We start from the raw sequence: 27,736 nt of genomic DNA, 5'->3' as shown, positions 1-27,736 counted from the left end.
CACTGCTCATTGCCTCACTGCATTTGCATAAGAAAGAAAATGCTCCCACTCTTATCTGGTCCGCATTTAAAATCCTTTGTGCTCAACCTAAAATAGCTCACAACATGGGCAATCTTTGTAACTTACAGGGATAGGCTATTGTAGAAAGATCCAACAATGTTTCAAGCAACAATTAAAACAACAAAAGAGGGAAAATGTTCTTCCTCTACCAGTCTAAGCAAAGTGGTTTTTTACATTGTTTTATTTTTTTTCTTTAAAATCATACAGAATATGACCTCATTACCACAGAATAGGTTGTCAAAATACAGGAGAATCAAACCTAAGGTGATATAAAAAGATGTCATAACTGGAAAATGGTTTAACTCATTCCTTGTGAGCATGGGCAAGTGTATACTTCTCTTTTCCATGTAGGTACTGAAAGGCCACTTTCGGGTACCTACAAGCTCTGTAAAGACCTTTAGTTCCAGTGTAAAGTATAACTTAAGGTATGAAAATACTGAGAATGAAGAGGAACCAAAATTGTGGCCATTGAAGCCGAACAATTTCTGAAGAGTCCTTTTCAACAATCTTCAAGCAAGGTCTCAGTGTAATGGTGTCAGGTAAGAGGATGAGGCAAATGTCAGAGAAGAGTGAATGAACCCTAGGATGGGAAAATAATCCATTGAACTATAGCTTTGAAATATCTGGTCATTATACTCATGCAGATAATTCCAGTTAGATCTACACATTTTATCCAGTTTCATGGTCACACACTCTCACACTTGTTTGCATTAAGAGTTCATCCACTTAAGTAAGGGTACTGCTTTAACTACCTGGGACCCTGGGATCCCGGCTGGTTAAGTTCTGTTATTCTGAGTGAGTTATAGCCCTGTCATTTAGACTGAGTTTAATATGTCTTATGGGCTATCAATACACATGTGCCATAGTAGCTTCTTATAATGACACTAAATATAATTGAGACTTGAGACATACCTCCTGGGTGTTTGGACTCAAATACTATGAATATGGTCCGATCATGCCAGTACATCATAAAAACCTAAATATGATCAAATTGTTTTTTTTTTCTTGCTTACATAGAAACAGTATTGCAAAATGAACTTTATTTCCTTAAACTTGGTAAAATATTCCTTTTTTTTTTGTTGTGCACAGTGGCTTTTTCAGTATGATGTCAAACATTGCAGCAGATAAAAATGAATAAATGTCACCAATAAAATAATAATAGCTGCCAACAGGAGAAATTTATGTTAAGCAGGTCTGTGTGTTTTCTGCAGCCAGGATTTTTCTTTTTAAGGTTACATTTCTTCAAAATATTCACCTCAGCACAGTGTAAATGGGTTGATCTTACAGGATGATCTTGGCCTGGTTCAGCAACACTGTACTTTTTCCTCCATTCTCATACCCAACCTCCAAAATCTATTTCTTAACTGATTTAAATCTTGGTCTATGTGGTCATTTAAATAACAATGGCCCCCTTAGGCGCATAGATTTGAATGCCTGATCACCAGGCAGTGAGACTCTCTGAATGGATTAGGTATGTCCTTGGAAGCAGCATGTCACTAAAGGTGGGCTTTAGCTTTTCAAGGGCTCCAGCCAGGCCCAGCATCTTTCTCTTTCTGCTGCCTGAGGATCTGGATGTAGCACTCTCAACTACTGTGTCTGCCTACATGTCCCCATGCTCCTCCCTATAAGGATAGTGGACTAAACCTCTGAAACTGTAAGCAAGCCTCAATTAAATGCAATCTTCTCCATAGGAGTTGCCATGGTCATACAGTTTATCTACAAAAATAGAACAGTGAAAAAGACAGTCTTCTAGATTTCTTTTAAGTACTATTATGCCATGAAACAAAATGAAAGTCAGAAATGTATAATCATGACATTGTATGCTAGTACAATACATAGTGAATAAAAATTTTACTCCTAAATTAACTTTAAAATGTACATATGTCGGTGATTCTCAGGTATGATCTTTTGGCTGTCTCCATCTCATATTGTGTGTTTAACTAGATGCTTCATTTACACACAGAACTAAAAATTATTAATACCTAGTGTGTCAGCATTTCATATTATACAAAACATGAGATAGCTTAAGGGAGAAGGATTAATTTTGCATCCTTCTTTCAAGAGTAATGAGTCCTTGGATGGCTGAGTGTATTGTTTTAGGCAAAGGAGCTGAGTGGGGTTAGAGAATGCTCAGCTCATGAATACCAGGAAGAAGGAAGCCAATAATGGGAGGACCTCCCTGAAGCAACATATATCCTTTAAAGTAATAACTGTTGTTAGGATTAAGCAGCAAAAAGGCATCCTAGGTGTCAAAGCCAAGGCGTGCTACTAGGAGATCACCATATCGTGCAACAAATCTAACACAAGAGATTTATTGGGGGGCGAGGAAAAACAAAAAACTATCTTGGACTGCGGATGTAAGAAAGAGACAGACATACTCAGAGACAGAGGAAGACATAGAGAGAAAGACAGAAAGAGAAACTAGGAGTCAGAGACACAGAATGGGGGCGGGGAGAGAGAGAGAGAGAGAGAGAGAGAGAGAGAGAGAGAGAGAGAGAGGGGGAGGGAGGGAGGGAGGGAGGGAGGGAGAGAGAGGGAGGGAGGAAGAGAGAGAGAGAGAGAGAGAGGGGGAAAGAGAGAGAGAGAGAAGAGAGAGAGATCTGGATAGCTGAGAGTGGACACCTTTAAAAGGGTGCATATGCTTCATAGTGAAAACGCGTACCTTTTAGGAACAGTGGAAAGGCACCACATATAGTGGTAGAGAGTGATGACATGAGCTGCTGCTGTTGAGTTGCCAAAGACAGGCTGTTTGAGCCTCTAATTTACAACATTCCTCCTTTTTGTTTGCTATGAAAGGTGACCAGATAGAAAGGTATGCTGGTGAGGCAGGAATGAGGCTCATACTTTTGAAACTACCTCCTACTGACAGTGTCTTTGTGGACCCAAGAAAGCTGGGGTGGTGGCCAAGCACTGGGAGAGCTGTCTGTTTCACTTGATGTCCAAGATCTGTGGGACCATCGAAGGCAAAGAAAGTACAGGCCTAGTCAAAGCAGTCTGAGAGGCTAGATAACCTGGGACTAGTTCCTATGATGTTGGCCAAGGTACAGGTTTTGAGGCAACACTTGGACCTGGAAGAATACTGGAAGACATGCACACACAACACACACACACACACACACACACACACACACACACACACACACACAAACAAACACACACGGCAGAAAATAAAGTTAAGGAGTTTATTGGGAAATTTATTTAGGTACATGGTTCTTATCGTTGAGAGAGGGAACTCACAGGACCAGGAAAATGGACTGAGATCCTATGCTCAGGGGGAAAATCTTATTGTTGTACTTATCTAGAGTCCATTTGACCCATGAGAGGTGGATTCAAGCCAAGTCCCTGAAACTTACAAGAATTTTATTTAAGTTTACCAAAAAGAGTAGTTTTAGAGACATGTTAGCATTACTGACATGACTGAGATAGGCTGACTCCATAACAGGCTTCAAACTGGCAGTTCAGGAGACTAGTTCTAATTTCTGTTTCCTAGAATTGGACTGGGAAAATCCAGGCAAGTCAGTTACTGGAAAAACAACAGGCCTTAGGCAGCCAATAAGATTGTTTGGATCACAGCTGAGTTCCTATAGAAATCGAACTGTAAAACTACCTGCAGACCATGCAAGAGGCACAGTAAAACTTGAAGTGAGAAAAAAAAAAAAAAGAAGTGGCCTCACCTCCAACAGTTGAGCTGCCATCTGGCCTGAGGCAAAAGCAGTGAGTCAGCCTTCTCAACAACAATTAACAACTCTCCCACCCCTAACAATGGTTCTGGAATGTCCTCAAGAGCACTAAGCAATCCCAAAGTCCCCCATACCATAGAGATGGAGCCAATCAATCATAATAAAGGTCACCTACTCCTTCCTAGTAGTTCCCCTAATCTGCTCTACATTGGGCCTAAGAGCTCACCTGGGCATCTCCATCTTGGTTAATGGTAGACCACCACATGCTAGACTTCTGCAGAATAAAATGTTCTTTGTTTTTGTATATTATTTGAGTCTGGGTTATCATTCTTTAGTGAATCACAGATCCTTACATTAGCATTGTTTATAATCTGTACTGAAATTCACATTATAGAAAAAAACAGTAGACTCAAACCTTTGTTTCATAGTAAAAGTTTGGGAAACAATTTGGGGTTAAAGGTGGACATTCTTTAAGGTGAGTTCAGGGAAGAAATAAACATTCCAAGGAACAGAAGGGTAAAAAGTTGCTTGATTTTGGTTTTCACTTATGAATACAGACTGTGAAAGAGGGACTTCTTTTCTCTATCCAGAACACTGACTATGTTTAGATAAGACAAACATTCCTAGCACAGTGACAAGTCCCTTCAAGTCTTTTTACTTAGAAGACAACCAAAGGAAATTTACAGTTTTGAGCTTGTAATCACGATAGTAGCAGTAGTTCCTTACCAGAGCTAGATTAATAACTTATCAGAGCTCCAATGATTAATGTTAAAACTCTCAACTTTCAAAGTCTTAATGTAACAGTTCCATAGTGAAAGAAAAAAATCTGAAACATGTTTGGTTCTTTTCATATACCTTACATTACTCTCTTACCACCACTTAATCCTTGACATTCTCTGACCTTTATAACATGCATTTACACACCTCAAGTTATAATTTGCAATTACACAGTTTAAAACACATTCTTAGACTGTAAAACACTTTCTTAGATCCTCAAAGCTTAGTTTTATTGTATCCCCAGACAGTACATAACCTTAACATCTTTTTTCCCCCAACATTTACTATAAGGCATGGGTGCTTGATTACTGGGAGAAGTCATTTTAATCAAGTTCTTTTAAATAAAGGAATAGTAAAAATTGTGAAATTTGTTTTGTTAGTATATGTCTTTTTAGAGTCTGATAACAAGGTAAAATATGTCTAGACCTAGTAGTAGCTCTAAAAGATTAAGGCCTGGATCCAATTTTCATACGTAAAGATGACTGAGAAGGCAGTTGAAGCCTTGGTTGCTGTTATTAAGCTGAAAAAACTGTCACACTAATAATATAACTAAGCTATAAATTGCCTAGTTCTCAACATTATCAGAGAAATGAGAAGGATGAATTTCACCTGAGAAAGCAGGAAATACAAACCAAAGAGCTTCAAAATCTACTGAAAATTATAGAGACTTACTGGCTACCTGGATAGTCACTGTATATTTCTGTGTGGTATTTGAGGGTAGTGGTCTGAGGGAAGCCTCAGTCTTCGGCCACCAGGCCCAGAAGACCTGAGAGACTTTCCAGTGGAGTGGGAACTTGGTGGGACTGGCCTACCTTATCCTTGCAAAGTGGGACAATTAGCTCCCAAGAAACCTGCTTGCCCATAGTATGGACAATATCCTGTCTTTCAGCAGTTGAGGTATAGGGCGGTTTTTTTGTCCAGGGGCCTGCTTTGCCACATTTAAAGTTAGCTTCAGGTTCTTCTGTGTCCTTCATCTTTAGAGGAGATTAGGGTGCTGCCAGAAGCTGTCATGTCTCTCTGTCATGAAAATCGTGTTTGTTAAACACTTTAAATGCCATGTTCTGTAGATCTCTGAAGGATTTGAGGATCATTATTCATTAAGTATATATAAACTAGCAAACATTTCTTGTTTCTAGTTACTTGTTTCAGGTTTAACTTTGAAAACATATACAGGAGGGTAACGTAATTACATTAGTACTTACCATGAGTACAAATATAATTCTTAGCACATTAAAATCATTGATCACTTGTAAGGTGACTATTAACTTGCATTTCCTAATTATTCTTAACAGTTTACAATGAGTTATCAGTTTTCATAAGACTAGAGTTTTATGTTGAATCCCTTAAAAATAAGAATTTTTGAACTGAAGCTCTTCTAATATAAAAAAATGACCAAAAGAAAAACAAAAACCCAAAAAACAAAAAAGAAAAACAAATAAGAAGCCAAAAAGAAAAACAAAAAAACCCCAAACCTTTTAATTATAGATACAGTCCATAACTATGAGACTAACAACTTTATTGATCCTTTCATAGTTCAGCATGATAGGTCACTGTAATTTTTACATGGCTTAGTTTACCCAAATAGCTAAAGTTTATAATGTAAAGGAGGTAGGTATATATTACTATAAATCTATGTAGACCTTAGGAATTTATAAATCTTGATTAAAGACAAATAATCTAGACAAATATTATTATGAACTATAGTAGAACTTTGGAATTTATAAACTATGATTATCAATATACCTTATTTATAAAACAAGCAGTTTAAAATTTCTAACAGTTTGTTTTTGAAGAATTAACAAAGACATAAGTAGGCAGACTAGACATATATCCTAAATTAGTGTTTGTTTATCTGAATAGACCTTTATAACCTTAAATTTTTATCATCATATACAGTGCATTTTAAACTAGAGTTGGATTAAATATACAGTATGTTGTAGCAAATAGGATTTTAAATTTCTACCATCGTACAAAAGTCCATGTCAATTGAAAATATTTAAGACCTGTTGTTGCTTCCTTAGTCTAAAAATCATCGGGAATAGTACACACTGTGCTGTCTTTGTTCATTTCTTCCTGAGTGCTTGGGATGATTTGGATTCAGAATTTGTACCTCTCTCCCTACCAAAACCTATGAAAGCTTGGTAAGTCCATCATCTATCTTCTCCCTCCCTTTGAGATGTCTTTTGGAGAACCTTCAACCATTTTTTTTTCCAAACGAATCTGTCCTCAATATTCCAATGGATCTGGAGAATGTTAAAAAAAGAAAAGAAAAGAAAAAGAAAAGAAAAAAAAACCTTTGTACTTTATTTATATTTTCTTCTCTCTAGGCTCTGTTTGCTTCTGTTTGGTCGTTGTCTGAAAACTACATAAATGTACTGTCTATAAGTTTGTTGAAAAGCAGGATCAAGGGATGTGGGACAAGGAGCAGGTCAGCTGCTTATCATATACTTGTTCTCCCCTGTAGCAACCACTGATCTAAGGTAAACCTTCTCCTAAAGTATATCTGTCAATTTGATTCCAAATGTTAGAGCCCAGTTCTTTATCTGCTTCTTTTCCTCAGCCAAATTCCAAAGCTACTCATGTAAATTTCTACTGTGATAAGAACTTTTATCATTTATTAATATATTAAGACAACATTAATAGCTTATAACTTAAAGTCTATTAGTATTCCCTTAGTAAGAGTTTTTAAAATGTTGACTATCAAAGATTTTGGTGCTAGGTATTGTCTGCATGAGTGAATCCAGCAATAAATCAATAACCATGGAATGAAATCTCCATGGAAACATCATAATGATGACTCATATGAATCTCTAGACAAGCACAAACATGTTAGAGTCTTCATGATGTTTTTTACATAGTCACCGTATCAACAGGAGGAAGGTGATGAAAAAAAAAAGCAGAAGTTCAAAAAGTATTGAGAAATTGTCCATAGATACACAATAGAAAGATTTGATGGTCAATCATTGATAAGCTGCTGAATATATTATGCCAACTCCAAGGTGAACTGAGAGGGCAGTGATATGACAAGCATGACAAATATGAGTCCTGAGAAATGTTGAAATTAACAATACAAACCCATGACAAGAAAAGAATGTTGAAGGACAAATTTATAATGGAATGGAAGCAGAAATTTTTTAAAAAAAGAGTCAGATATTGATAAAAGTGTGATGGGGCAGAAAACTCACTGCAATAAGCCATACACTCATTTAGTAGGTATCACCTGAAAAAAAAGATATTTGCAAAGATGCAAAGCAAAAGAAAACCATAAGAATAATAATTTATATCAATTCATCTGTCATCCACATATATTAATAGTACTGAGTGTTAACTTCACATGAAAGACAAGTCAGAGAATTATTTTGGCTAGTTTCATAAGTAATCAGTGTTGAGAAGAAAGGAAGTTAAGAAAATGAACAACATATCAATGAGCAATAAAATACACTAGAATCATGTCCCCATAAAACTACTAAAAGGGTTCCTTCAGGTCTGTGCCCAAGCACTTAGCACACCTTGGGCTTCAGTTCTTCACCCAATGCCTAAAACTCAGAGGAAGCGGGACTCCTAGGAGCTCTAACCCAGACAGTATCTTAGGTAAGGAGACAGTAACACCTGCCCCAAACATGGAGTAACTGGGACCCTTGGGACCTAGGAATTGACTCCTGGACTGTGACACTGGTTACTTCCAGTCTGTGCCTGAGCACTGAGCAGATCTTGGTCTTCAGCTCTAACTCCAGCAGCAACACCCACCCCAAACAGTTCTGACACAACTGAGACAATAGGAAAGACAGACTCCAGTCAGTTACAGCTCAGGTAGCACTAAGGAGATCCAGATGGTGAAAGGCAAGTGCATCAGCAACCCAGGATATTTGGCATCATCAGACCCTAGTTTTCCCACAATAGAAAGTCCTGAATTCCCTATATCACCAGGAAAGCAAGATTCAGATTTAAAATCACTTCTAATGATTATGATAAAGGACTTTAAGAAGGACATAAATAACACTCTCAAAGAAATACAGGGGAACATAGGTAAACAGGTAGAAGCCCTTAAAGAGGGAACACAAAAATCCCTTAAAGAATTATAAGAGAACACAACCAAACAGGTGAAGGAATTGAACAAAACCATCCAGGACATAAAAATGGAAGTAGAAAAAATAAAGAAATCACAAAAGGAGACTAACCTGTAGATAGAAAACCCAGGAAAGAAATCAAGAGTCATAGATGCAAGCATCACCAACAGAATACAAGAGATAGAAGAGAGAATCCTGGATGCAGAAGATACCATAGAAAATATTGACACAGCTGTCAAAAAATAAAACTCACAAAGTTCAAAAAGTTCCTAACTCAAAACATCCAGGAAATCCAGGACACAATGAGAAGACCAAATCTAAGGATAATAGGTATAGAAGAGAGTGAAGATTTTCATCTTAAATGGCCAATAAATATCATAAACAAAATTATAGAAGAAAACCTCCCTAACCTAAAGAATTGGATGACCATAAACATACAAGAAGCTTACAGAATGACAAATAGACTAGACCAGAAAAGAAATACCTCACATCACATAATAATCAAAACACCAAAATGCACAAAACTAAGAAAGAATATTAAAAGTAGTATGGGAAAAGGCCAAGTAACATACAAAGGCAGACCTATCAGAATTACACCAGACTTCTCAGCAGATACTATAAAAGTGAGAAGATCCTGGACAGATGTCATACAGACCCTAAGAGAACACAGATGACAACCCAGGCTACTATGCCCAGCACAACTCTCAATTGCCATAGGCGGAGAAACCAAGATATTCCATGACAAAACCAAATTTACAACCCAGATGTCCTTTAACAGAGGAATGGATACAGAAAATGTGGTACAATTAGGTAATGGAGTACTACTCAGCTATTAAAAACAATGAGTTCATGAAATTCTTAGGCAAATGGATGGAACTGGAAAATATAATCCTGAGTGAAGTAACACAGTCACAAATGGACACACATGGTATATACTTACTGGTAAGTTGATATTAGCCAAAAAGCTCACAATACCTAAGATACAATGCATAGACCACATGAAGCTCAAGAAGAAGGAAGACCAAAGTGTGGGTGGTCTGTTCCTTCTTAGAAGCAGTATCAAAATACTCAACCAGAGTTCCCAGGGTATAAACCTCCAGCCTGGGAACACAAAGGGAGGGACTCATGGCTCCACCTGTATAAGTAGTTGAGGGTGGCCTTGTCAGCCATCATTAGAAGAGGAGGACCTTGGTCCCTGAAAGTTTGGATTCTCTAGTGTTGGGGAATTTGATAGCAGGGAGGCAGGAATGGGTGGATGGTGGGGGCACACCCTCTTAGACATAGGAGGAGGTGGGATGGGATAAGGGGTTTGTGGGGGAATGGGAGAGGGGATAACATTAAAAGATAATAAAATAAAATATCCCATTAAAAAAAAAAACAGATAATGTGTTTCGCAACTGTAGTAGAGCAGTCAAGACTTTTTGTCAACAATTTATTATGGGGATTTCATATAATCCTCAAGGACAAGATAGTGTGGAAGGGTCCCATGGAATCAAAAGGCGAAATTATAATGTCTCTTGTATATTTTTCTTAAAGGTGACCAGCTATTAGGACTCAATCGTTTACTGGTCTAGAAATCAATCCAATAATGTAAATAACAGTCTACATTTGGAAGATTGGATCTGGACTTTGTCAGAGACATATTTGGAAGTTAGCTATAGCTAACTACGATATTATGATAGCAAGAGATAAAGTTGAGACAGGATCTGGATTTCAAACAAGGGTTAGTGATTGTTTTAAGGCTCTTTTAATTGTCAAGCTAAAATTGGCTTAGTTTCTTCTACAATATTTATTATAAGTTGTATTGACTGTATGATTTCCAATTGTGTTAGTGTGTTGAATCCTGGCATGTCTGTTATGGACGTCTATCAACCAGCTTTTGTCTTCCCTGAGTATTAGAAAACCTTGATTCTCTGAAAAAAGCTTGAAAGTGCTGGAAGAAGTGAGTTAGGCTTTAAGCAGAAGCATGATGGTAGCGGGCTTGATTATTGCTGGTATAACAGCTTTAATTTCATTAATTGCTAGCAACACTGCTTCTGCAATAGCATTGACACAAGGAGCTACGACAACTACTTTTGTTAACCATCAACCAAAAAATGTTACTAATGTATTGAGTATACAAAAGGATTTATATAGGAATCTGGAACAACGGATGATGCTCTATAACCCATTCAAATTACCTGAAAGAGGTTCAGGGTTCCAGAATTAGGAGCCGTTTCAAGTGTCATGATAAATATCATTGGAGTATGTTACTTTTGAAATTCACAATGATTGTCATTATAATTAGAAAAAAGTTTAAAGACACCTGTAGAATATTTGGCATAATCCTAACACCTCTCTGGGTGTGTTAACTTTGCATAGTGAGATTATGAATTTAAAGAATACTGCTCTGTTGAACTTTGATGCTGCAGATAATGCCAATAAAATTATCCATGGCCTGAAGTCAGTATTTCCATTCTGGTCAAACCTCAGCAATGGCATATGTAGTTTGATCAGGCTAGCCCTTCTTGTCCTGGGATTATTTTTATTCCTGCCCATCATTTTAAAGCTTGTCTCTAACTACATCAACAGGTTGGCAGCCAAATACATGACTTGAAACTGATAATGGACCCCCAGACAGAGTTATTAATTTAACAGGCTGGCTAGCCAAGGACGGGTAAGATTCTGCACAGAGCCTTACCTACCTAAGACATAAATGCATTGCCTTTGATAATGCATATTCCACAATGGGTAAGGAAGGCTTTCTTTTCAGAACGACCTAAGACAGACTCAGTGTGGTTTATGCAATAAAATAGGGGAGATGTGGAGAGCTTTTGGGGCTGCCTGGCAGGAATCTGACATAAGACAAGGACTAGGAAATGGCCTGTAAGCAGGAATCTGACACTGGGCTGGAACAAAGAAGTAATTTCAGGCAAAAATCTAAATCCTAGGCTAAAACAAAGAAGAAATTTTAGGAAGGAATCTAAATTTTAGACTAGAATCAAGAAATATTCTTTAGGCATGAAAATGATTTTGGACTAGGACAGAGAAGTAGGCTCAGATTCTTTGATCATCCTGATAAGCCCTTAGAAATAGTGGTCACAGGAGTGATCATGGGACTCTGTTTATTGTCATGCTTGTTCTTTGATTATCTGGGTTTATTGTCTTCCTTGTTCCTGGACTATTTGCATCTATTGTATTGGTAGTTCCTCAACCTAGAACTGACCTTAATACTTGCATGTAATTTAAACTGTGTAAAGGCAAAAAAGGAGGAGGAGGGATGGGATAGGGGATTAATGGGTGGGGGGAATGGGGAAGGTGGATGGCATCTGAAATGTAAATAAATAAAATATCAAATAAAAAAATTTAAAAAACAAAACAAAATAAAAAACCAACAAAAAAAGAATATTCACAAGATAGAAATGTATATAATCTGAGGTATGACAAGGGGAGGAAGTTTGTTAGGAAGAGGGATTGGAAAGGCCTCTGAAACATGAGGGATGTTAATGGGGCACTTCGTAAGCTTCAAAGAGCCCACTTAGAACTATGTTTAAAGCTGCTGATATCCAGGTGATAAAGGCATGAATGTATGAGTACTAGCCTGAAGGTAAGAAAATTGTCCCCTGGGGCATAGACACTCTTAAGCAGCTTGGGAAATGGCTCACTGACAAAGGAGGATAAAAAGTTCCTTTTGATTAGAGTAGCCATTTTGAATTTTTAAAGAAAGAAAATCACATGACTGATATGCCCTATGTTCTATAAATTGTAGCTTGGGACCTGGAAGGCCACTGTTAGTCTTTGTTTCCAAAATCAACTTTTAATGTTTTTTTTTTAATGCCTCTTGAAGCATTTATAATTTCTAAAGGAAAATAAGGTGTTTTGAGATACGGTAGGATGTCATTTCATATGTGTGATTGTTCCAAATATGGTTTATATTTTTGTTTCTGTTTTTTTTTGTTTGTTTGTTTTTGTATTTTCTAACTAAATCTGAGCTAAGTAGTGTTTTCTCAACTTTATTCAAACTATAGTCACTTGGAAAGCAAGAATCTTAATTGAGAAAATGCCTCTATAGTATAGGCCTGTAGACAAGTCTCTAGGACATTTTCTTAATCATTGCTAAAGGAGAGCCAACCTTTGGTGACTAGGTTATCACTTGGCAGGCAGAACAATATAATGAAAAGTGAAAGCAAATTAGACCCTTTTCTTCCCAAACTGATTTTGGTCATAGTGTTGAATCACACTAATCAAAACCCTAACTGACACAGGTCAGTAATATTTTGGGGGAGAGGATGATGTTTTTAATTTATAAAATTAAGTCTTTTTAAAATTAGAAGAAATTATAATAAACACAGCCAGGATTTATCAAATTATGTAATGAACTGGTGATGTTTCAGCATTGCTCTTGCTTTCTTTGCCATCTATAATCTTTTCACTACATTTAAGCTAATTTGCAAGAGTATTTATTTCTACTTTTAATAAAGTGATACTACTGTCAAAAAAGCTATTAAGAGCTATAATATTTAAAATAAGCTATAATATTTAAAATGTGTGTGTCTGTGTGTGTGTGTGTGTACACATGCATTTGCACAAGTGTGAGTAGGTGTGCAGGTGCCTATGCAGGTCAAAGGAAGTAGTTAGATTTCCTGGAGCTGGAATTACAAGCGATGTTGAGCATTCCTGTATAAGTGGATGTTTTTAACCACAAAGCCTTCTTGCCAACCCCCATCCTATATAATCTGAAGCAAAAGAGAAAAATCTTTAAGCATTGATACATCATTTATAAAAGAAAATGCTTCATGTTCTCCCTATCTTTTCAACAACTATCTGCTGAAAGATACAGCAATAGCATGCTTGAGATACTGAGAAAATCTGAGTCACTGATCTCTCCATCAGAGCGTGGGAAATTTAAATATATAGGTATCTGATAGTCTGAATTGAGTATGATCTGAGTTGAGTGTGAAGTGAGAATCCCACAGCTCCTTACTGAAAGTTCCAAGAGTCAAACAACTCCAAAACAGATACATATTGAATAAAGATGGCAAGCAGAAAGTATGTCTGTTACTTTTTTTCCTGAGCAAAATAAGAGAGTTTAATATTTAACCTGTTAATGTGTATTTGATCAATCTTTAAAGAATACAAGGAAAAGAAGAACTAATAGTTCAGAGGTATCAAACTGGATGAAGAGTCTTTTATTCAAATTTGAAGAAGATACAGTGTTGCAAAATGGAAAGATAACTTGTTCGGAGTGGAGAGCTTCAAAATGGAGATGAAAGGAGTTAAAGCTCTTGTAATGAATTATTTCCCTAATTTAAATATCCAAGTACAACACTTTTAAAATAACAAAATACATGCCCAGTCTAGTTACAAACTGTGACAATTCTCTTGCCTCAGCTTCTGAGTTCTGGCACATATATGAACTATCATATTGGGCTTTATTCTCTTTTTTGAACTTTTAAGAAGTTTTTGAGCTCATTTATTTTTTATACTTTCCTACCACCTACTTTTTATCACCACCCTCTCTTTAGATATCTAATGCTCACTGCTCCTTTCTTGCTTCCTGACCTCTAAAGTTGCTCCAAGTTAAACCCCAAAGCTAAAAATCCAAAACCAGATTTCACATAGGAGACAGGGTGAGTGTAGTGACTAACTGTGTTCCACAGTAAACAACTAACCTCATTCATGTTTGTAGACAACCTTAATTAAGTGGGAAAAAAAAACGTGGACTGAAGAACAAGACTTGGAGATTTGAAAAGAGCAAGGTATTTGGGAGCTGGGGAAATGGGATAAAAAGGGATAAATAGAGGGTTTGATCAAAGAACACTTTATACCTTTGAAATTTTAAGGTAGTGAATGAATAATCACAGAGACTTCTGATGTTAGGGCATCAAACGTAGGAGATTGACTGCTACTGTTCTGTTGTTTGGTCACAAAAGCCAGACACTGGGTTATGAGGGAGACCAGACTTCATAGAAAGTCTTACATAAGAACTTAAATATTTCTTTCTCAGGTCAAGGGAGGCTTTCAGTTAAATCTTGCTTGAATTTGAAGTTACTTTAGAAGCACACTTCCAAAAGCACAGTCTTTAGCCTGGGGTTAATCCTGGGTAGAACATATATGAACCTTCTCCATAACCTAGTAACTTACTGATTTTATTTTGAGAAAAGAATATGACAACAGCTACTTTGTGCCTTTTGATTTTGATATTGTCTCTGGCACAACTTAGAACAGTCATTTGATATGGATCAGCCTGTGAATCTCTTTTATCCATTTTATACCAAACTTCAATGGCCACGTGATTATAGTAAGCATTGGATCTAGATGTTCCGTTCCAAATAAAGTAAATAAAATCATATTGTTTAAAAGTAAGAAATGGCTAGCAGAGAGTGCTAATTACTCAGGGTCTTCCTTCTTTTTTCTTGTTCCTGTGTGTTCTCAGTGTATCGGGAGGCTGGGACAAATTTAACTGTTGATCTCTGCTTGCTTGGAGAGTTTAGCAGTTAATACTTGACCCTTTAGACAAAGGAATAAACAGCGTATTCAGTAAAGATATTATCATTAATTTCATTGATTGGCTCTGTAGAATTAGAAAGATGTGTTTTATTATCAAGTTTTTAATGCTAATAACATTTCTGCTTTTTAAAAAGTGTTTTTAAAAGATAGATAATGTTTTATTATTGAAATAACTGTCTTTTATAGAATTTAAATACTGTAATGCTGAACAAATTATTCATTAATAAATGATTTTTATTATAGTTTTATTTTCTTTTATTTTCTCAGAAAATGTAAACTATGAGAACTAAGAAAATGTAGAAGTTATTCCAAAATGTTAATTTTTACTGAAATTTGGAATATTTTCTTACTTTATTGTTCATTTTGATTATTTTATTTTTGAAAATTTCAAAATATATTAGAAAAATTTAAAAGTTGTTTTTACTGCCTTTACCACAATTTCCCTAGTGTTACTTGAACTTCCATAAACCAAGTCCCCAATGTCATATTAGCCCATTTTATTTTTATACAACACAATAAATTTTAAAAACTGTTCTTAAAACAAAATGTGTTGCTTCAATTGTTTTATTTGTACATGTTAGTTAGAAGAAATGTAACGTTTCTGAAACCATTTGACACTAGAAAATTCCTATGAGGAAAGAGAAGTTAATTCTAAATATGTTTCAATATTAAAACTATTTTTTTCTTAATATTCATCCCTCTTCCACTTGGCCTCAAGTAAGGAATTAGAGCTTCTGTGATCTCTCTGTTCAGATTCTGAAAGTGTATCCTTTAATAATATGGTTCTGAGTTGACTCAGTGCTAACCCAAAGCAAATCCTGGGGTTACAGCCTAGTCTTGAATATTGTGGTTGGAAATTACATCACTGATGTTCTCTAAATGCTTTCATGATATATTAAATAACATGTGGTATTTTTAAGAAGCTGAAACTGAAACAAAGAAAAACAGAGGGTCAAGACATTTAGACTGTCTCTGTGCTTTTATCTGATTGATAATTACAAATAAAATGTCATGCTGTGTTCATGGAAGATAATAATTCAGTTTTTCCTTTTTTTCTATGTAATAGGATTAAACTATTTGAGGACCCTTTCCCTTAGAGTTGTTGGTAGCTAAGAAAAGAAAGAATTGAAATCATTCTTATTAAGATCTTGAGTAACACTTAAGAAATTTATAGCTAAATGAAGAAGAAAGTACCAACCCAAGGATGAATGAAGCCAGAAATTCTGACTGAGGGGAAAAGACGCTTCAGTGGAAAAAAAGAAAAACTGAATTCATTGAAAAGGAATTCAGGAGAGGTTTCAAGAAAAGAAAGGAGGGGAGTTAAATCACTTTAATGGGAAAATTACTACTTATAGAATGTGATCTAAGCCAGGTATTTGAATTCAAGCATCACATACACACAAACACAGACACAAACACACACATGAGAGAGAGAGAGAAAGAGAGAAACAGACAGAGGGGGGGCAGAGAAGAGAGAGAGACTTAAAAATGTACTAGGCACATATTTCAAGGCTTCAAGTTTGGACCACAGAATATTAAACCAAAACATTATATCATATTACATTCTCTTTGGAAGTCCAAAGATTTTTCTTGATTAACATTTATGTGCTAACAATAAATTGATAAAATGAATAAAATTTTTCGGTTATCTTTCTCTATTTTGGTGTGTGTGTGTGTGTGTGTGTGTGTGTGTGCATTTGAGGTCTCTTCAAAGTAAGTTCTTTTTCAAAGCAATTTTTATTACACTCTGAACTTTACTCTGTCAAGTTTATTTTCATAGATTAAATAACCACATGATATATTTTTAATTGTTATAATATCAGAGGCAGAATAAATAAATTGTAGGCTTCTATATCTTCCTTTCTAGATTATTTTTTGCCAAAATAAATACAGCTTGACTTGTCAGCAGCTTCCCTCTCTTTCTTATGGGGAGAAAGTGGGGAGTGGGAACAGATAACAACATCTCTGACAGTAAGTTAGGATATGGAATTCAGAATGTATTCACTAAGGGGATTAAGCATCAGTCTTCTGAAAGAGCTTTAGGGAATACAGTGAAGTAGAAGAAGTGAATTTTGTGATGAGTCACTGAAGTACAATTTCTTTAATAGTTTGCAGAAGGTAAGTTAACAAATGTTCATCAATAATTAACAGCACATTAGTGTGAGTTAGCTTCCCAACAGCTCTATAAATCTTTATTCATTGTGTTTGTACACTCTATGAAACACAGAGCTGAAGATATATTTTAAGGCTGTGATTTAAGTGGTAGAACGAATTTGACATATTTACTTGATTGACTTTGTCAGACGTGTGTCTAGAAACCTAACATACTGAATGTCACAGAGTAATTTGCAATAATTCAGATGACAGAGTAAGCCAGGGCAATATTTTCCCCAGCATGTGGCACCATCATTAGCTGTTTTGATGCAGACTCATTTTTCTGTAGAAAGTGGCGTGCATAATTTTTGTCTTGCAATATAGAAAGGTAAACATTATTTATAGTATAAATATTTAGTAATAATATCCAGTTATAAAATATGATTAACAAACTAATGTGCTCATACATGAAATAATAGAGAAGATAAATAAAATATAAAACATTCATATATATATATATATATACATAATATAAATAAGGGATAGAAATGTGGGTAAAACAGAAAAAATTAAGTAATATAAAGAATATTAGGCCCATCGACAATTAGTTTATCAAAATCATTAGAATTATGATTTTAAATAATATTCCTGCATTCTAGATTTAGTAATCCTAATCCCATCATATTTGAGAATACATTCAGATAACCAGTATAATAAGCTTTTTGATGTTTTGTCTGTCTGGTATAGTAACTATTTGATATATCAGTCTATCTCATGGTTATAAGAAAGTCACTGCTATTTCAAATATTGGATTGAAAAAGATTTGCAGGCTGCAAATTAACATATAAAATATGCAATATTATATGACATTATAGAACAACAGATGGAAAGAGCAAAGAGCTATTACTGCAAAACTACAGACAAGGCCGAAGGCCAAAGCTGCTCACACCCACTATGCTGTTGGTCTATACTAATAGAGGCTCTTTTATATTGTTTATATACAAGAAAAATTAAACAGTGTTTTAGTGTTTGCAAAGCTTTAACTTCCTTAAAGTGTTACCTAGCCATTATGTTCATGTTCTTCAATATAAGCCTTGATTGATTGAAAAAAAAAGAAGACTTTGTTCAAACAAAACGTTCAAAAATTGTTCTTTATTGCCAAGACTTAATGAGCCATGTGTCCTTCAACAGACGAATGAGCAAGCAGTGACACATGCACAGACTGGGAAACTACTCATAAGCAAAAGTGGCCAAATTATGGGAGAGCAAAATATGTTTATATACCATTCCTATCTATACCTAAGTTTCCCAAGGATTTTTAGAGAGTAAGAGAAAGATATATTAAGAGAAAGTTATATTAATATATAGAGTATTGGATGTTTTGGAGAAACAAACGCATTTTGTTAACAAGGAAAACTTGGGTAAACCAGTGTTGTACGAGAAGTCTATACTCTATTCAGGTCTAAATATAAAGTCTACAAATTAAACTTAAAACTAAAATTAAACTAAAATATTTAGTTACTTGTTTTATATGGAAACCAAGGTTCAGTGAATGTTCTTAACACTCACTACATTATCAACTAATATATGACCCTACTTTTTTGAAGATGATATAAACATGATTATGTATCAATAATCAGTGAAGCCAAAAAAATGACAATGTTTAAGTGTTAAAATGAAATCATGCAAAATATTTGTAATAGAGCTTTTCACGAAAATCATATACCACACACACACACACACACACACACGTGCACACACATACACACACACACAAGTAATAAGCTAAGTTTTCTTATATAATACCCTGGTTTATTAGTTCAACTTAAAAGCTTTCGATGATATGACAATTTAAAATTGATATGCATTTTGTGAAGCTGTCCTTCAGGCTAGTAAATATTGATATTTTTCTAGCGGATAATTTGCAATGAATTACTTTAAACCTGAACTACCAGTCACCTACACAGTCTAGAGCATGGAATAATCTGATGACTCCTTATTTTGATTCAATATTAACCTAGGAAATATATTACCTTTGTTTTGTGCTATGCTTTCAGCATATGATGTATATTCATTGAGAGGGAACATTATCACAATATAAGGACCATTTTTACTTACAGGAATCAACAGATTTATAATCAGAAATGAATTTGCATGATTATATTTGCTGAGAAATTCTAGCATAGACTATCTATTAACAAAAACTGAGAAGGACATTGATACAATACTCTAAGAGTTAAAATGGAGATGATATTGTTGTTTCCCACTAGGATCAACTGAAAACCCCAGTTTCTCGGTTCCTGGTGCAAGTTAGGAATCCAAAATTCTGAGAATCGTGAATTGTGATATCCAAGGTTGGGGAAATTTGAATGTCCCACTAGAGAGAAAAATGTAAGTTTCCCCTTCGTTGTAGTCTGTATAGTCTATAGGCATCTTTCATTAGACAGCTAAAATGGCTAACTTTTGACTCAGGCACTAGTGTTCTTTGGAAATATCTTCATGAACATATGAAGGATTATTCTTTACTGGCTAAAAGTGTATTGTTTTGGAAAATCAATTTAACACCTAAAATTAGTCATCTGGATCACTTATAAGATATAGGTGAAACAGACAGTAATTTGTTTAGTTTAAAACGTGGTTGTGAACTGATGATCAGAGTGGTATGTAGTAACACGTTCCACATTGAAGCATCCCTCCCAGAGGTATGAGAATACTAAAGAGACTCAGGAAGTAAACACAATTCACAGGTGCAGGAAAACTACCAACATCAAATTTTCAAGGTTTCTTCTTAAGATTATAGAATGAGTAAGGACAGCATAAGCATTTAGATGATGTGAGTACCTTAGAGACATATATGTTGCTATAACTAACCATCCAACTACACTCCTGCAAGTGACTCCAATATTTTGTACAAATTTATTATAATATATATTACATTTTTCTTATTGTGACTCATATAAATTACATAAATTAAAAGGTAAAAATATTTTTATATTACAAGTCTCTTGTAATTTTATTATTTTATTAAAAATAATGTATGCACCGGGCAGTGGTGGTGTACGCCTTTAATCCCAGCACTTGGGAGACAGAGGCAGGCAGATTTCTGAGTTCAAGGCCAGCCTGGACTACAGAGTGAGTTTCAGGAAGCCAGGGCTATACAGAGAAACCCTTTCTCCAAAAAAACAAAACAAAACAAAACAAAAAAAAATTAATGTATGCATATGAACACAAGTTGTATATAAGCATCAAATCTACTCTGCTGAAAGAAGCAGTTAAGTGTAAAGCAATGATCAGTGATCTTGCCTAGCTTTCATGTTTTCTTAGTATTGCTGTTGTTACTGCTTCAACCGAACACCATTTCCCTGAAATTTATTGAGTGTTGTTATTTATTTTTAAAGAACAGGAACATTTCTTTGGGTGCTTCTTGGCCATTCAAGTTTCCTCAGTTGAGAATTCTTTGTTAAGCTCTATATCCCATTTTTAATAGGGTTATTTGGTTGTCTGGAGTCTAATTTCTTGAGTTCTATGTATATATTGGATATTAGCCCTCTATCAGACGTGGGATTGGTAAAGATCTTTTCCCAATCTGTTGGTTGCCGTTTTGTCCTACTGACAGTGTTCCTCGCCTTAAAGAAACTTTGCAGTTTTATGAATTCCCATTTCTCAATTCTTGATCTTAGAGCATACGTCATTGGTGTTCTGTTCAGGAACTTTTCCCCTGTGCCTGAGTATTCGAGGTTCTTCCCCACTTTCTCTTCTATTAGTTGCAGTGTATCTGGTTTTATGTGGAGGTCCTTTATCCACTTAGACTTGAGCTTTGTACAAGGAGATAAGAATGGATCGATTTGCATTCTTCTACATATTGTACTCCAGTTGGACCAGCACCATTTGTTGAAAATGCTGTTCTTTTTCCACTGGACAGTTTTAGCTCCTTTATCTAAGATCAAGTGACCATAGGTGTGTAGGTTCATTTTTGGGTCTTCAATTCTATTCCATTGATCTTCCTGCATGTCTCTGTACCAATACCATGCAATTTTTATCACTATTGTTCTGTAGTATAGCTTGAGATCAGGGATGATGATTCCTCCAGAAGTTCTTTTATTGTTGAAAATAGTTTTCACTATCCTGGGTTTTTTTGTTATTCCATATGAATTTGAGAATTTCTTATTCTAACTCTGTGAAGAATTGGGTTGGGATTTCAATGGAGATTGCACTGAATCTGTAGATTGCTTTTGGCAAGATGGCCATTTTTACTATATTAATCCCACCAATCCATGAGCATGGGAGATCTTTCCATCTTCTGAGATCTTCTTTGATTTCTTTCTTCAGAAACTTGAAGTTCTTGTCATACAGATCTTTCACTTGCTTGGTTAGATTCACACCAAGGTATTTTATATTCCATCCCATGTGCAGTCACCAAAGGTAGAAGCTGATGTGGATGTCAGGAAGTGCTTGCTGACAGGAGCCTGATATAGCTGTGTCCTTAGAGGTCTGCCAGAATTTGACATATTCAGAGGCAGATTCTCACAGTTAACCATTGAAATGATCAAGGGGTTCCCAATGGAGCAGTTAGAGTGAAGGAGCTGAAATGGTTTGCAGCCCCATGAGGAAAGCAACAATACCAACCAACCAAAGCTCCCAGGGTATAAACCATTAGCCTGGGAGCACTTAGGGAGGGATCTATTGCTCCAGCTGTATATGTAAGGGAGGATGGCCCTGTCGGGCATAGTTGGGCGAGAAGATCCTTGATTCAATGAAGACTGGATGCTGTGTGTGGAAGAATTCGAGGGTGGGGAGGTGGGAGTGAGGGGGTAGGTAGGGGCACATCCACAGAGAAGCAGGAAGAGGGACAATGGGATAGGGGGTTCTTGGGCAAGGGGATGAGGCATGAGGTAAGGGGATAACATCTGAAATGTAAATAAAATAATAAAAAAATAAAAAAAATCACACACACACACACATACACACACACACACACACACACACACACACACACACGCAAAATGTGTACATGTCAGAATAGTGAAAACAATGTTTCTCCTGGCTTGTTTTCTAGGAAAGCTGTTTTTGTTTGTTTGTTTTTCTTTTTTCTTTTTGAAAGGTCTGGAAAACAGAACTGTTCAATAGAGCTCCACTGGGAACAGGTTCAAGAGATGCTGTCTTCATCCAGTTCATGAGTCCGTATGTCAAATTAAAGTCAAATGCTGGATCATGGCTATGTACATGTAAGCACTCTCAGGAAAGGTTTAGTTCTGAGGAGTACTCACTATCATCTTGGGAGCTTCAGTTTTGTACTTTGAGGTGGTTTGACAACTTGTAATTCTTTTTCCAGTAGGCCAAGTTCTCATTCAAATTGAATCTTTTCCTTTTGCCAGTATGAGATTCTGGAGGGAAATTCCCTAGGAAACCCTCTGAAATTTACCTTGCAAACTAACACAATGTAGGTGAAGTGTTTATCATATTATGTGGGCCACAGCCTAAAAGAGCCTGGGTTCAGTGTAATTTATTTAAAGTTATCATAAAATTTAACATTGTTTCTTGTGCATTCTACCATATTTCCAAATAAACTTACCGAGGCTGCAGGCATACTTTATGATTGTGAATTACACTCTTGCTTGCTTTCATTTCTGTTAATAGCATCTTTCTTCAAACATTTCTGTGAGTCATACTTAATCTGAATTACTGGCTTGGAATAGGTAACAATTGTCTTTGTCACTGACTTTTTACAGACATTTAAAGTGTTATTTCCAGTTTGCATATTGTAGTTCTATATGGTTGTATGGTACAATATGATATTTCATAGCTACTTCCTCCTTGGCTTTAATTGGGCTGGTAACCTTGAGCAATATCTTTCCCCACTCCTCTTTACACTACTCTAGGGTATATTTGACACTACTACCATTTTAGTAAACTTAAATTTATGCAATCTAAATTTAATGAATCCTTTTAGGAATATAAGAAAATAATGTGCACTTGTAGTTAATAATTAGAAGAGTAAAAATCAGGCATTAATAAAGACAGCTTGTATGTAATAGTTGTTTTTATTCTGATACATCAGCAGAGAATATTTTCATTACACACACACATTCAGGACAAGGTATAAATGACAATCATTTTTGATGTTCTACTTGAATTCATTTTATTCCTAGTATGTTTTCAACTTCAACATATTTAATTTCTGGTGTTAGCCATACACATACCTCAAAGAAAGTATTACAATATTGTTATGTCATCATGGTCAATAGCAAGCAACAGGCTAATAGCTTGCTTTCAAGGATGCAAACATGGGAATGGATTCATACGCCATTCTAATGATGGCTAGTGATGAATACTTTTGAGGCCATACTTTCAGAAATAGTCTGCTTAGATTTCTTCCTAACTATTGGTTTCATTAGATACAATCATGAGATAAAGCACAGCTATTCTGTTGCTCAGCAGTCCGGCTTTACAAAATCAAGCTGTCTTCTTACTACATCGATGAACAAATGAAATTACCATAATTTGTGACCTAAGATTCAGTAACCCATGTGATGATGGTGACATTTCACACAAAGGCTTGTGATTTTTTTTTTTAAAGAAAGCCACAAATGTGAGGGAGAGTCATAAGAGAATTACTTACAAGTTGCATTTTGTATAGAGCAAGGGGAAAAAAGTCAAATTTCTGTTTTAACTTCAATGCATCAAATTTTAGATTTGTTATTATTCAGTTAAAGATATGTAAATCTAGGCTTCCATATGTTCCTATTAAATTTATTGTATGATTTATGTGTGACAAAACTCATTTTAACAAAGGGAACCTATAAAAATAAATTAAGAGAAAACTGAATGCCTCAAGAGATTCCTTAAGATATGGCATTAGTAAGTTATGAGTTTCTACTTAGATTTATAATATAGAAATATTTTAAAAGCCTTTTTCTACTTTATAGTTTCTCCAGACCACCATTTATTATTTCCCTGTGTCAAACAATGCTAAGTAAGTTTCCTGAATTGATCATGGTAAAGGTTTTTTGGCCCAGAAAGAAAACCAGTTACTATATTCTAATCACTAACTAAAGAAGCTTACAAAGAAACCAAAGACCCATGTTTAATCTTTTTCAGGTGCACACTGTACTGATTTTGTACTACACACTGTGATGAAATTCATTATATACAACATTTTTCATCTACTTTCGAAAAGTATTTCAGAAACTAATGAACTCAAAATTACTATGGACTAACCTAATCGTAGCTGTTCATATGACAGATGTGTATCTTTAAATACTTCTGTCCCATATTAGTGCTCATGTTGCTATTTGATTTTATTAATTATTGGAAACTTAGTATTGTAAGGTTCTATTTGATCTTTTAAACATTGCAAATAATGTTAATTCCAATTAAATATTAATTTCATATTAAATCATACTATTTTCTCCTTCAAATCTTTCAAGTGTCTAAAAGTTTTGGACATATCAAGCACTCAGTCCAAAAGTCATTCACAGAAGATCATATTATTTGCTTAAATTAGAATGCAAGCTCAGAAAATATTATGAATGAAACTTCATAACTTCATGTAAAAGAAACTTCTGTGGAAAACACTTAAAATGCACTGGGCAAACTATGAGTTAGATTAACAACAGAAAAGACCTGCTCCCTCAAAAAACGTTTGATATCACTTTGTATATCATTTCGGGTCACACTTTAGAACATTTTGCCTTATTCAGTTGCTCAAACAGTCTTCCCTAATAAACATTTTAAAATGTAGCATTTCAAGACACATTATCTTTTTTTCTGAAATATTTGTTTTCATTTTCTTTTTGTTTTAAATTTTATTTAATCTTTTTTTTTAACAGTGCAGATTTTATCTCCCTCACGGTCTGTTTTACATCCCATACCTCCTCCCCTCCCCCTTGTCTCCATGAGGATGACTCCACCTCCCATCCCTTACGCCATCATACCTCTCCACTCCCTAAAGCCTCCAGTCTCCTGAGGGTTAATAATTTTAAAAAGCAACTGTAACATATTTATTTCATTAATACCTACTGACATGACTGAAGACTTCAAAAGCCATGGACACCCAAGAAGGGACTTAACTGTATGAATTCAAACCTTGTTTAAATATTACTGACTATATATTATAGAAAAAAATCGCACAGGTGTTCTAATTTCTTTCTCTAAACCTGAATTCAAGTTGGATATCTATTTTTAGATATATTTTCACAATATGGATGCTATACTTTCATAATGTTTAAGTATAAGTGTGATAGAAAAAACAAGTATGCAGAATATTGGAAAACCAGAACTGCCTAGAAATACTTTACATTCTAACATGATCTGAAGTTGAATAAACATAATCTTTGGAAAGCTCTTTTCCACTCAAATAATTAGAAATTATATTTCCCATATTTTACCCACAGAATGACTTAAAAGGGCAATCATATTCTTTGCCCTATGGATGTTATCTCATAAAGAACAAACCAGCTATGTGTGAATAACAGATCTGTTTTCTTCCAAAACAGAAACAAAACAAAACCTTTTCCATTTTCAAAATGTAAAATTTTAATAATATAAGCCCACTTCATTCAAAAATAAAATGATCAGAATTTAAAACTACGTGTCTTTGGGAAACTGGCATATACTTTATATTGACTGATTTAATTGCAAAATGATATTGTTACAAAACAGACAATAAATGTAAAACTATTAAAAATGATGTTCAAATGATATCAGACTGGTCTTCATTAGCTCAAGAATGCTAAAAAACCTACTATTCAGTTGACCTAAAGTGAGAACAATTTTCATGGGACTTGTGTAGCAGATGATAAGAACTTCATTTGATAGCTGTCATTTCTCATGGCATCAAATTAATTACATCAACATTTGCAATATTGTCATGTGTGGCATATCTAATAAGTGGCTTCATTTTGAAGTTTGCATGATTGTATATTTAAAGCACATAAGGTATTAAGTATTAGATTAATACAATTCTACAATATAATATGATAGAAAACAATAAAAAATAAAGAAGCAATGATGCCACAGGAGTGAAAACCAAACATCATGCCTCATATATTTTGCAGTTTTAAATGTACATTCTAATATAACCTAGATGTGCAATAACAGCACCTTGTATTTTCCTATTCTCCAGAAAGCTCTATAATTAAATGCAAAACATGTTACATGATAGAAGAATGCTTCCTGAAATAGCTGTTTGTGTAACTGAATCATTGTATAAATTTTTTACTTGGTGCTTTATCTTTTATTGGCTTAGTTTTAAATATGAAATGAAATAAAAACACTTCTGAGATTGTTAATAGTATCCTGAGTTTGCTCAGTTAATTAAAAACTATTATTCATCATTAAATGGTAGCTATTGTTATGGGATAGATATTTGTCTCATCTTGTTGATATAATTTGACAAAAGAAATTTAAGGCAAAAAAGGGTATATATACCTTTGGTCACTGTGCCAGGAAAGAGAGACTTTTATGAAAGGGATAGTGTGGCAGCTGGTCCAGGAGGCAGCAAGTCATTTTGCATATAGCATCAGAGTATAGACTGATGGATTAATTTGCTCAGCTCTTTTGCCTTCTATTTCCATCCAGGACCCTAACCCAAGGATTGATAGTAAATCTCAGTAAACCTCACTAGTTATCTAAATCCATCATTTTAGCAAGATTTTCCATCTTAGATATCCTTCTGTATATTCAATAGAATTTTTGATATGATATGTTCAATATATTAGTAACCAATGATGCCAGCATATGTAAAATTTTACACAAATATTTGCAAAAGCTTAAAATGCTATTGGAAAGTTCAACTTATTTTATTTTTACTGATAATCGGTATGAGTACGACATATAGATTGTCAGATATGCTAATTAATCTATGAATTAATTTAAAGAAAAAGAAAAAGGTATAAAATAGAAACAGAAAGTTAAGTAAGTTCTCTAAAAATGAAGTTATATTATCTTCAATTTTTATCAGTTGTTTACTAATATAAGAGCTATGAAACTCTAGTTTCATGAGCTTTTTACCTGTATATATAGATTGATTAATGAAAATAATTTTCAATTTCCCATTGACTAGAATTTATTTTCATAGAGTTGTCCAATTAAGAAAAAAAACAGTGTATAAAACAAACAAGATTTGGATAGAAATCACCTCATTGAAAACTGATTCACAGGACACTCACATTTTTGGCCCTCATTAAAGGACATGTTATTGTATTCACAAGAACTCCACTATATCTTCCAGTCACTTATTCCAATTTAGGCTCATTTACTCTCTTTCATTAACATATAATTAACAAGTTCATTATGAATTTTCATGCATATGTGTGTCATGTGTTTTTCTCACATTCACAACCCCACTATCTTCTTTTGTTCCCTCCCTTATTTGCACTGTTTTTACTATATATGTTTCCAATTTTGTTTTGTATTTTCAGGAAATATTAGGAAATTCACTGGATGTGAGATAAGCTGTGAGCTACAATAGTGATGTGTTAATTCCAACTGCTAATAGAAAATGTTCTTTGGTTGACTGTCTTTCTTTTAGTGTAGATTTTTACTTCCTATCATTGTTATTTACTTCAT

This window comes from Grammomys surdaster, unplaced genomic scaffold, assembly GCF_004785775.1.
Source record: "Grammomys surdaster isolate TR1022 unplaced genomic scaffold, NIH_TR_1.0 126391, whole genome shotgun sequence".
NCBI classification, from domain to species: Eukaryota; Metazoa; Chordata; class Mammalia; order Rodentia; family Muridae; genus Grammomys; species Grammomys surdaster.
The sequence above is the reverse complement of the archived record's forward strand: the minus strand, read 5'-3'. Positions refer to the sequence as shown.